Consider the following 13644-nt stretch of genomic DNA (forward strand, 5'->3'; position numbering starts at 1 on the left):
TGTTGTTCTATTGATAGTGATGTTGATTACAGTACAGCAACCTGTGTTGATGATATCTTTCCCAGCATTAGGTCCGTGGGTGTGGTATTCATTATGACACATAGTGCCAGATGTCTGTCCTTCATAACATTTGTTAGAGATTAGATTTTGTCAGATTTTTCCTAGGGCTGAGGAAAATCGAGACATGTAGCCATTGTGAGTGTAGTCATACGATAACTTTTTCAGGCACTGTAGAGATATAAAAGAAAATTGCACTGTTTGTGTAAAATGTGTATATATTGCAGTGTAAAGTTACTATAGTTCAGGTTGTAGTATGACCAGAGAAGATGAGTGTGTGTCGTATCATGAAGGACATATAGATTCAGCACATCCATAACCGTGAGGGCATGAGAGACATTTTTTACGTGGGAAATTATGTGCACTATAGATACTGAGATCCGCTCCAGAACAACAGCCATCAAGAGGAGACATTACCTGTACATCGATCAGTGTCAGACTGTAGAAGCAGTCGTAATATTTAATTGTAGTTACACTGTTAAATATGATCCTGGCTTCCACTATTCTTGTGAGTGTTGTATGTACTTCATGATCTGTAGACAACTTTTGTGGCGTTTAACTGTCAGTGCAATTTAACGATGTGTGCAAAATTGATTTACTGCTGAAAGTCTCTTCTGCATAAAAACAAACTTAAACAGTGCTCCTACACCACCAGCAGCAGTGTGTCAGTGTAAATTCAGTGGCGAATGGGCTGTCCCATTAGAATCGCTAGGAAGAATCCATGCTCTGCTATTCTGGGATGCATTGGAACATCTCTCTCGGCACTGGACCCACACCACAGCTATGTGTCATCGCACTAGCAACGATAAAAATACACATACATGTGGACCAGAGGACGACTTGGCACTTATTTAGAAAGACACGTGAGATCAGTCTAACACTCAAAGTACTCTCACATGCCATTGGCAGATGCGTGAGACTGATAGCTTGTGCTGCACCCAGCAGTGGCTCAGAGCCACATCCATGTGCAAGCACCCTTGGAGCATCTACACTCTTGTGTCAACAATGGTGCCTAGGTGATCACGTATGTTGAGAGGAATTTCTGGCAGCAGCGCGAGACTGATAGCTTGTGCTACATCCAGCAGTGCCTCAGAGCCGCGTCGATGTGCAAGCACCCTTGGAGCATCTACACTCTTGTGTCAACAATGGTGCCTAGGTGATCAGGTATGTTGAGAGGAATTTCTGAGGTGTCAAGTATGAAAGGTATGCAGCCTCCTCATGCTTGAGAGACCTGAACGGGCACCTGTGCAAGGCTTGACAGCTGCCAGTGCATCCCGACTTATGGCAGTGTGTTTGGTAGCCTCCTGTGCAGTCCAGTGAACAGGGAGCGCGAGCCTGCGCCTGCCTGTGCACATTGTTTGCATATCTGTTGCATTACTTTGCGAGCAGGTCTGCATACTGTGCTATGCATTATTGGACAGTTCATGAGTTGATTTTTGTGACTGCACGTCAGTGTACTGCATTATTTAGGAGGAGTCCACATGTCTGTGTGCTATGTACTAAAATTATTTCGATGATTTAGGTGATGTTTGCGTGTCTGCAGAGTGTTATTTCAGTACATTATGAGTATTTTACAGGTATGTAGGCTGTGTGGCATGACCCCAAGTATGTCAGAGTGTGTGTTTTGTATCAGTGTGATAAATATACTATCTAAAATCCACCCCTAAATAAATTGCCCCAAAATAAATATACTCTTTCCTCTCTCCAGCAGCCCAGCACAGGCTGAGACATTTCTCCTCCAGACAGCTGCCTTGGACTACATCATGGAACTGACTACAGTGCCCTCTGGTGGCGGTACTGTGTACTAGGTCAGGTGGACTCCTGACCCCATGGCAACCACACTGTTTCCCTCCATTTGCCCCCGCACACACAGAATGGATGATAGTGCCCTCTGGTGGCAGTACTGTGTACTAGGTTAGTTGGACTCTGGACCCCATGGCGACCACACTGCTTCCCTCAGTTTCCCCCACTATCTTTGATTACATCACGGAGTGGATGACAGTGCCCTCTGGTGATGGTACTGTGTACTAGATCAGTTGGACTCCAGACATCATGGCGACTACACTTGATGATGGTACTGCCTCTAATTGTTTAAATAAATAGTGCATGCAAAATAAAGACTTATGTCCAGCACAGGTTGAAACCTCTCCCCACCAATTCCTAGGACAAGGTGGCGGTCGAATGACTTAGGTTACTGGAGGTAGCCGAAATGTCAGTTTTTCCCGCCATTTTCTTAAGTTAGTCGAGATACCCAAGTTGACCTATCTTCCCTCCAAAATTCAAATTTCCCCACCAGTTCCTAGGAAGAGGTGGTGTTCAGATGACTTAGGTTAGTGGAGGTAGCCCAAATGACCTATTTTCTCACCCATTTTTTGTAGATTAGTAGAGATGTGTTGCACTGTCTTGATGGAATTTGAACTTCCCGCCATTTTCTGCGAGAGGGGGGGGGGGGAGGGGACGGAAGCGTTTTAGGTTTGTGGAGGTAGCCCAATTGACCTATCTTTGCGTCAAAATTCGTGATCTTGACCGATGTCATGGCAGCCATCTTGGTGACAGGGGGCATATTCCAATAACTCAGGCCAGAAAGAGTACCTGAAGCAGCGCTGGTGGGCGGGGAGAGGGGGAGGCGGCAGGGAAACAGTAGGTTAAGTGCCTGCCAATCAAAAGGAAGGATCCTTTCAGCAGAACAGTAGGTTAAGTACCTGTCAATCAAAAGAGAACAATATGTTTGCCCTTGAGCACATACCTGCCCCTGATGTAGGCATTCTGATATAACAAAATGTACTGGTGCTGGCCTAGTCCCACTATTAACAGGTACTGAACCACATTACAGAGAAATGAAGTGTGTGTCATAACTCAACTGAAAGAAGTGATCGCTTGATAGACCAAGTACTCAGAAGTTAACGAATAGATAATTTTGTAATGTAGAGAACAATATGTGTTTGGTGAGACGCTGTAAAAATTGTAAAAGTAGATCAAAGCGTTTTCGAAAGCAGGTACAAACGGTTGAAAAGTCTGTACGTTGCGTTAGTAGACTCTTTCTAGATGTGGCTCTTGTAGCTTCTAAAGCGTACAGAAGTTATTTTCTAAAGATTTCCGCTTGTGCGTTAACGCGAGTTTGAACTGCTTCACGATATGTGAATGAAAGCAGCGTTCTTGTCTGTTCACAGAGCTGCGACATCGGCTGTGATCTCGGGACGGCAGCAGAGGGTAGCACGGGTTTTGCGATTGCCTCCACAGCAATCGGCGTACAAATCCACAAGCTTTGCTGCAGTTCATTCATCATATAACCTATGTCTCTGGGCACAATATTTTCTTTTTCGACGGGAGAATGAAACTCCGTTGGTCCACTGGCAGAGGGAGGGAAAACCACATACAGTCTCCGTCTGAAAAGAACGGGAATCTGAAATATTACAAGCAAATACGCCAACCTTTATAGCAGATATTATTGCCACTGAGGTTGTGTCTATAAATTGAATGGTCTTTTCGCTAAATTAATGGGTTTAATGAAGCACGTTTCGCTTTGGTGACATTACATTTATTCACTCGAGGGGTAAAATTTCAGTTATAAAAAAAGGAAAGTACGGAATCTCGAAATTCACCTAAAAAATACATGGGTTCACACCTTCATCCAGAGCCCAGCAGTCAACGGAACACAGCCCGGCCGAGGGTGCTCGGGAGGAGCTGTGCATCGCCACAAGGTCCCTCCTGACACACTCGATTACGTCAGCACTACTCGCTGCTGACAAGGTGACGCTTATGCCGTTGTTTCTATATATTTGACGGTGCTAGTGCTACTTTTGTGTTTACCGTTTCACGATATTACGAGGGCTGCAAGTCATTACGGCATGTTTTTATAAAACACATCTAAAGACGACCATTACAGACAGAAGGGCAACAGGCAGAGTCTACAGTTCTAGATTTCTGAAATGCATTTCATCCGGTACCCCTCTGCAGAATATTAATGAAGTTACGAGCATACGAAATAGGTTCTCAGATACGTGAGTGGCTTGTATACTACTTATGTAACAGAACCCAGTGTGTTGTTCTCGACGGCGAGTGTTGATCGAGTTAAGGGTACCGTCTGGAGCGCCGCAGGGAACACACACGTTTTCTGGAGGGGAAGGCGGGTCGCAGTTCGCGGTTGTCCGCTGATGACGCTTTGGTGTACGGGACGGTTCGAACTTGACCGACTGCAGGAGGATACAAGATGACTTGGGAAAAATTTGCAGTCTGTGTGATGAACAATGGCTGGTTCTGGACGTAGAGAAATGTCAGTTAACGCGAATGAGTATCAAATACAAATCCGTAGTGCTGTGACACAACGTTAATATTGTCGCCCTTGACACATTCACGTCGATTGTACACCTGTATCTGGCGTAATGCTGCGGAGCGACATGAAATGCAAGTAGCTTCTGAGGACTGTGGTGGGAAGGCTATAGGTCGACTTCGGTTTATTGGGAGAATTTTAGAAAAGTGTGCATTATCTGTAATGGAGACCATTAATGTCCAGTACGCCGTATCCTTTACAGATGGAGCTGGTGCGACTTATTCTTGAGTACTGCTCGAGTGTTTGGGATTCGTAGCAGGTCGGATTAAAGGAAGACGTCGAAGCAATTCAGAGGCGGCAGCTAGATTTGTGCCGGTGGGTTCGAATAACACGCAAGTGTTGATGCTTTGGGAACCCCACCGGGTATCCCTGGGGGGAACCACCACTTCAAGCTGACTGCAGAACGATCCTACTGCCGCCAGCATACATTAAGCGTAAAGACTACGAAGACAAAAGACAGGAAATTAGGGCCTATACGAAGGTGTGCTGACAGTCGACTGTCTCTCGGTCTCTCTGCGAGTGGAACAGGAAAGGAAACGACTAGCGGTGGTACACAGTACCCTCCGCCATACGCCGTACGGTGGCTTGCGGAGTATGTAAGTGGACTTACAAGGGATAGGCAAAATAATGTGAACATGGGTAGTAATGGGATGCTCGTGTTTGACGGTCAACAACGCAGCTAAGGCACGTGCCACGCTGGACTGTGTGTGTTCAGTATCGATTAGGTATCAGTGAAAGTTGTTTATGAGTTGTGCACACTTCGTATTTGCATTCAGAGGCCGAGGTCGACGTGCAATGACCTAACAGATTTCGAAAGAGGAGAGATTGGTGGTGGGAGGGGGGGGGGGGAGGCAGACGATTAGCTGGACCATCAGCAACCAACTTTTTGAATGTTTCAGATGTAACTGTTTCAACAATCATGACAGCCTACACAAAACATTGAGAGACACCATCGTGTAAACGTAATAGGCGCAAATCAGACCTTAATAACAGAGATCGAACACAAAATTACTGGGGCTAAGGACACTCCAGGGTTCAATAGCAATCTTCGAGACCCGGTATCCATCAACACTGTCCGCCGAGAACTCCCTAAAGCGAATATTCATGGACGAGCTGCTATACCGAAACCATTGGTGACGACAACCAACGCAAAGAAGCGTAAAGCATCGTCTCAGGTGCGTAAATCCTGGACGGCTGATCAGTGGAAGAACGTCACATAGTCCGACGAATCAACGTCTCAAGCCTACAATCCTGATTGCGTAGTTCCAACGGTTAAGCATGGAGTTGGATATGTGATGTTGTGGGAAGCCATATCATGGTATTCTGCCGGTCCCATCGTTACTCTCAAACGACGTGTTAGAGCCAACGATTATGTGAACAGTTTAGGTGGTCAGGTGCATCCCATCATTCAAACGTTGTTCCCCAACATTGATGCCATATTTAAGTACGGTGATGCACCCATTTACAAAACCTCGACAGTACAATCGTTGTACGAGGAGCATCCAAATAAACTCCAGCGTCTTCCCTGGCCAGCCCTTGTGGGCGGTATCGGAGCGCAGACTCCGGAACAGATTTCCGCCTCGCTCGTCACTACAGGAGTTGGAAGAGGTTCTGATCGAAGAGTGGCAACACATTGCACTGGAGACTATACAATCATTATATGCCAGTATTCCAAGAATCGCTGCTGTATTAAGGGCATATTGGGGTCCAACCCCTTATCAATAAACCATTCCCAAGTTAGTACACGTGTTCACATTACTTTTTCGTATCCCCTGCATATGTCCGATGTCGATGGCATCCATTGCGACGGAAGTCGGCTGTCGGCTCTGCAGCGCAGCGAGGCTTTGAGACTGGGCTGGCACACGCCGCAATCGCCCAAGGTGTCTAGCACGAACCTGCAGACGCCCCGAATTGAACCCATGACCCTTGGACATTGTGTGGAGTATCTGGTGATGTTGCCTCGATGCGTCGACTTCACAGCCCGGAATTGTCAGTGGTAGCTGATGGATTCGCCTAGTTGCTGAGGGTGTTCGACGAGCCTGTGGTAGCTTAAATTCGCATTCGCCGATGGCTGGCGCTGAGACTGGGATGCTCGAATGTGCAACTCTGACGGAATGCTACTACCATCTTAGCTGGGAGCATTTATACTTGTCAAGCCAGGTGTGATATGACAGAGATAGCCTCCCGTCACGTCCAGAATGAGATTTTCACTCTGCGCTGATATGTAACTTCCTGGCAGATTAAAACCTTATGTCGGACCGAGACACGAACTCTGGACCTTCGCCTTTCTCGGGAAAGAGCTCTACCAACTGACATACCCGGACAGGTCTCACGAGCGGTCCTAACAGCTTTACTTCCGCCAGTATCTCGTCTCCTACGAGAAAGGCAAAGGTCCCGAGTTCGAGTTTCGGTCCTGCACACTTTTAATTTGCCAGGAAGTTTCCCGTCACGTCGTCAGCTGTGGAAATGAAGCGTTGTGCTACAGCATCGAGCAGTCTGGTCATCCGTTGACTGTAGGAGGAATCGCTGCAGTGTGCTGAACCGCCGCTGCTGCAGGGCGCATCTGAATAACTACGTCGTCGCTGGCCGGTATACCCTCGGCTGGTTGCGAAGGCTCACTCGAAATTGATGCTGCAATACTACAGACTACCTGACGGATCCATGTCACAAAGAATAGCTGCAGTATTGCATTCCAGAATTAGAACAGTGCGCTATTAAGCACTGGGCCATAATGTTTTGGCTCATTCATATTTATCCCCTCTTCTCTTTAGTACTTCTTTATTTTGTACTCTGTCTGTCGACTTAGTTTGTAACATTCTTCGATATCACTATTTAGAGCATTGTCTTTTCTGGAAGTCTAATGGTTCACCTTTCACTTCCATACATTATTGTGCTCGAGAGTATTAGACTTCATTTGCTCTGTACAACAACTGGTACCAGTACAGCTCCTTTATGGAGCAACACCTTCCTCCTTTTGTCCTAGTCCACTCGTGACATCTTCGTTGCTCTTACCATCCTGCATATTGCTGCTCCCTGCACAGGACAGTTCCCTCACTTCTCCCTCTACTGTATAGTTCCCATGTTTGAAGATAAACGAGTCCTTGTTCTCCTTCCTAATACTCTTCATCAACTTCGCCTTTCTTTATGTTGATTCTTCTGTCATATTCTGCGCCAAGTATGTTGTCCATTGGTTACCAAAATACTCGTTATATTCGAGCAGGAGGTCTTCTGGTCGGTGAGATCCAGCACTGCTATCCGCTCATCTTGAAAATATGTAACCTTTACTTACACTATTGCTTCATTCGCCTCTGTCTTGAAGCAGTAGCTGCAGCAGCCTCTAACGCCCTCCTTAGCATCTACTTGACCTTCTCGACTTTCCCATTTCATTATTATCAGTCGCGATATACACCGTGACATCGTCGTAGAAAATATGTGCACCAATATTGCCTCCGAAGGAACGTTGTTAGCAGCGAAAAAATTGCTTTCATATTCTAATAGCAACTTGGATGACACTTCAGTCATCATTTTACTGGACTCGTAGTTCTGCGCCCGCTTTTTGGAAAACTGGAGCTTACGTATTTCTTACCGCCCTCTTATCTAGAACGTAAATTATATGATGCTCATACTCTCCCAAGCAGCACATTTTGCGTGTACAGGTAACATACACAATGTGCGATTTTAGACTTTACCATGTTTTTTATATAGTAATGATTTTACTAACTTATTACAGACATATTCACATCATCTACGAGTAGCACACAATAGGTGCATTTGTCATTCGGAACACTAAAAAGTTTCAGGACAGCATCACAACCAGTAGTTGGTCGCCATCTTATTTCTCTTCTCTGTCTCCTTCTTTCTTTCTTTCTCTTTTTTTCTGTTTTTCTTTAGCGTGGTCGCAATTTTAAGCGTATTACTAAAGTTTTACGCATATGTTCGGTCTGCCGTGATTTCACAGTGTTCGTTGTCATTATATGATAAATACACTACTGGCCATTAAAACTGCTACAAAAGGAAGATGACGTGCCACAGACGTGAAATTTTACCGACAGGAAGACGATGCTTTGATATGCAAATGATTAGCTTTTCAGAGCATTCACATAAGGTTGGCTCTGTTGGCGACACCTACAACGTGATGGCATGAGGAAAGTTTCCAACCGATTTCTCACACAGTTGACCGGCGTTGCCTGGTGAAGCGTTGTTGTGATGCCTCGTGTAAGGAGGAGAAATGCGTACCACCACGTTTCCGTCTTTGATGAAGGTCGGATTGTAGCCCATCGCGATTACGGTTTATCGTATCGAGACATTGCTGCTCGCGCTGGTCTAGATCCAATGACTGTTAGCAGAATATGGCATCGGGAGAAGGGTAATACGGAACGCCGTTCTGGATCCCAACGGCCTCGTATCACTAGCAGTCGAGATAACAGGAATCTTATTCGTATGGCTGTAACGGATGATGTAGCCACGTCTCGATCCCTGAGTCAACAGATGGGGACGTTTGCAAGACAACAACCATCTGCACGAACAGTTCGACGACGTTTGCAATAGCATGGACTATCAGCTCGGAGATCATGGCTGCGGTTACCCTTGACGCTGCATCTCAGACAGGAGCGCCTGCGATGGTGTACTCAACGACGGACCTGGGTGCACGAATGACAAAACGTCGTTTTTTCGTATGAATTCAGGTTCTGTTTACAGCATCATGATGGTCGCATCCGTGTTTGGCGACATCGCGGTGAACGCACAGCGGCATCGTATATTCGACTTCGCCATACGTGCGTATCAGCCGGCGTGATGGTATGGGGTGCCATTGGTTACACGTCTTGGTCACCCCTTGTTCACATTGATGGCACTTTGAACAGTGTACGTTAGATTTCAGATGTGTTACGACCCGTGGCTCCACCCTTCATTCAATCCCTGCGAAACCCTGCATCTCAGCAGGATAATGCACGACCGCATGTTGCAGCTCCTGCACGGGCTTCTCTGGATACAGAAAATGTTCGACTGTTACCCTGGCCAGCACATTCACCAGATCTCTCACCAATTGAAAACATCTGGTCAATAGCGGCCGAGCAACTGGCTCGTCACCATACGCCAGTCACTACTCTTGGTGAACTATGGCATCGTGTTGAAGCTGCATGGGCAGCTGTAGCTGTACATGCCATCCAAGCTCTGTTTGACTCAATGCCCAAGCGTATCAAGGCCGTTATTACGGCCAAAGGTGGTTCTTCTGGGTACTGATTTCTCAGGATCTATGCACCCAAACTGCCTGAAAATGTAATCACATGTCCGTTGTAGTATAATACACTCCTGACCATTAAAATTGCTACACCACAAAGATAACGTGCTAGAGACGTGAAATTTAACTGACAGGAAGAATATTCTGTGATATGCAAATGATTAGCTATTCAGAGCATTCACACAAGGTTGGCGCCGGTGGCGACACCTACAACGTGCTGACACGAGGGAAGTTTCCAACTGATTTCTCATAGACAAACAGCAGTTGACCTTCAACAACCGTTGGATGGATCCAGACTGGAGAAGAGAGGGTTACGTTCTGGGTATCGATTTCGTGATCTCATTCTTCGGTGATCCCGCCATTGTGGAAGGTGCAGTGGACCAACGCAAGTATGGATATGTCATTGGGGACCATTATGTCCACCACTACACGCTGCTTCTTTTTCTCCTCAGCACGATAGCGTCTATCAGCAGAACAGTTTTAAGTTTAACACAACTCGAGGGTAATGTGCGTGATTCGAAGAGCAGCGTCATTGCTTTACGGTACTGCCCTGATCACCAAACTTCCCGGATTTAAACCCAATCGCGATCTGTGGGGTCACCTCGACCGGGCTGTTCGCGCCGTGGATCCTCCAGCGAGAAACCTGCCTCAGCCGACGGTTCATCCAGAAGCTCCAGTGACCGTCTCCGGTGTCTCCCTGTACGTCAGCGCTGCACAATGTGTCGATTCTGCTTTTGACAGATGGTTACGTAATGTTGCTGGACCGTGTGTGTACCTACCCTCCGTGTAGAGCGCGTACAGTACTGCTTGGTCCGCAGCTGCGGACGGAGAGGCGACAACGGCAGTGGTGGGGGTTCTCTTGCGAACAACACGGAGCAGTAGGCGAGGTGTAGTCCTACACATGAACACCTGTTTCTAGGATCGTCTAAGCTACAGCTAGCGAGTCTGCAGACCATCGCATCAGCGGTCTATGACAATAAGACCAATGGAATTCTACAAGTCATCCATTTATTATAACTGATTAAATGGGTCACAGGAATACATCGCAGTTGGAACAAAAGGAGCGATTTATTTTCGCATGACTTGTAAATCATTATCTTTCTCTTGTATCCATGTTAAAAGCAACGTATTTGACCAAAACACAGCAGTGTTCAAACCATTTCACCTTACTAAAATGCTAATGCAATTGCAATTGCGACATGATCTTGAAACATTCTATTAAAACAATTGAGGACAACTCAATTCAGTAGTTTATGAAAATCTCGTGCTCGGTACAAAAATACTACTATTTTTTATCAACCTCCGATCGGTGCTGAAATGGAAATGACAGTGAAACGTTGTATTTGCGACGTTTAACTACACCTTCCAGGTACATACTCGCCACTCCAACTCTCCAAGAACCTCGTCACCTACCTGTGCCTTTCGAAAATTCCCTACGCTGCTCTGCTTGTTACTGCCTAGCTGAAAACGTTGTGCTCTTAGCCAGCGGGTCATGTGAGCGAAGAGATGAAAATCAGAGGGAGCCAAGTCTGGCTTCCCATCGAAAATGCATGAAATATGGTGGGTCACCTCAACGTGAAGGAATGGAGTGACAGACGCACTTCGCACTTTGTGTGAGGCTGTATTGTTCTAGGCGTGCCTGAGTGCTCGCTGTGTGCTCATAACTGAAAAGCGCCGCGTAGCGCCATCAGCAGGCATCCTAGAAACACTGCGCAGCCCATCTCTCCAACGCTTCGTCAGGTTTCCACTGTGCTTTTAATTTCATGACCAATCAGAGGTTCAAAATAAATAGGTCTTACATACGTCTAATTTCTTCACCTAAGTTGTTGCAAACTCACATTCATTCTCATTTCACCAGCTGTAGCTGGTCCTTACCATTACACAATTCCACTGAAGAAACATGTCATTATTCGTGTATCATGGTTGATAAGAGAGACTCGCGTGTTAACTATATGATACAGTACTGCATGCTTTGTATGCTGTTATTTGACAAAGACACGTTTAAAAACCTGAAACCGTTTATGGCTTACGAGGGAAGTTGAACTTCACTCTATCATTTTGGCATGCAAGCAAAAGTAAGTAACTACTTGCAGTCTATTTTTTCGAGATTAGGGATACATACAATTCTCATCTCAAGTTTAAACAATCATGCACCAGACACAAACTCATATATTTTGCATTTCATTTCTTTTTTTTTCCAAACTGCATGAATTTCGTGCAGTTCCTTACGTAATGTCGAAATATCACAATAATTATGACCATTAACGGTATAATGGGTAGTTCATCATGAAGTTGACGAATGTGGCTATGAAATGCGGCAGAAGCAAACTTATTTTATCCATTGATTTTCTTGTTTTTTTTTTTTTTTTTTTTTTTTAAATAATTTGAGACAGATTGCAGTGGACTGCGTCTCTCCGTTCCTGCAGCGTATTGAGGCCACATCAAAACGTCACATCATTTGGAAGATGGCACATGATGGTTTTAACATTAGCTCAGGTTGTCATTCCTATAATAACAGCTGCCACTCAAAAACTATATCTGTTCATGTGTAACAGTAGTCTCCTAATGATGTCTGGGACATTTAGAGGTCTTCACAGACAAAATAAATGTTATTCACATCTGAACCACAAGCCTTTTATCCAGCTTTACTGATATTAACCCATGTTAACACGTTTGGAGTGCTGAAGAGTTGATGGTAGGCATGTACGTGGTCTGAATTCTAGTCTGCTGAAGCCCGTACCTATGATTTACTTTCCATAGGCTGAGAATGTACGGGTCGATCGTGGCTACAGTGAAATATAAGGTACCCCTAATACTCTTTATATGTTCCGTAGGTTACAACATTCTCTCTTAGCTACTGAAACGGATTTGGTGGAATTCCATACACAACATTTGATAGGCATTGGGAATTCAGATGAAGTATTGCTCAGGATTTTGTAACATACTGCTTACTCTCAAACGTTAGTCATATACCTCGTTAACCGAATACATTTCAATTACCCATAATGCTGAATCAGGTTAACGTGCTGCACTTCTCAATGTAATAAGCGATAACTTACGCTAAGGTGGTCTCACATACCCATGCCCTGGGGAGGACTCGAACCTCCGACGGAGTGAGCCGCCCGGGTCGTGACAATACGCCTCGAACCGAGCGGCCAACCAGCACGGCAGAGGTGCGGTGAGTACCGGAGTTGAATGCTGGGTCATGGGTCAAATGGCTCTGAGCACTATGGGACTTAACTTCTAAGGTCATCAGTTCCCTATAACTTAGAACTAATGAAACCTAACCAACCTAAGGACATCATACACATCCATGCCCGAGGCAGGATTCGAACCCGCGACAGTGGCGGTCGCGCGGTTCCAGACTTAGCGCCTAGAACCACTCCGCCACAACGGCCGGCAATGCTGGGTCATGAAAGTAAATAATGGCTCTATGCTCTCTATTAAGCCCTGCATAGGTGCCTTCTCTAGTAGTTCAAAAAATATGGCGTTATCCATTGCGTTCAAATTTTAGTGGTTGGTGACACCCTCCCGCTAGAAATACCCGGAAATAACTCGCAGAGACCTGTAATTTCGTGGACCACACGAATTTGTTAAACCGTTACTACAGAGGGTATCTTGCAGTAGATGTAGGACATGGTAAGCGACGGTAGTCTTCCTACCAGGTCGAGTTGTGACATCAACTGTACCACCGCCGGTACGAAGGTTACGCTGCAACGTATGGATAAAATATCGGACCAGCACCAGAAATCAACTCTGCATTCATGTCAACTCCTTGTTGCGGATCCCTGAACAGTAGAGTGGAAGTCAAACGAAAAATTAGATCTGTTCCAGACTTTGTGTTTCCATCGAGTGACTCGCTACATGAGTCTGCAGACAAGCTCTTTGATGTGTCGTAGCTGTACACGGAACTGCCTCCAGACTTCGAGCTTCCAGTCTGCACCACTCGTTGAGTCTCATCTAGGTACAAAGCGAGTGTTACTATACGATTCATGATCGTGCTATCCAAGATGCATGC

Source organism: Schistocerca gregaria, chromosome 8, assembly GCF_023897955.1.
Source record: "Schistocerca gregaria isolate iqSchGreg1 chromosome 8, iqSchGreg1.2, whole genome shotgun sequence".
NCBI lineage: Eukaryota > Metazoa > Arthropoda > Insecta > Orthoptera > Acrididae > Schistocerca > Schistocerca gregaria.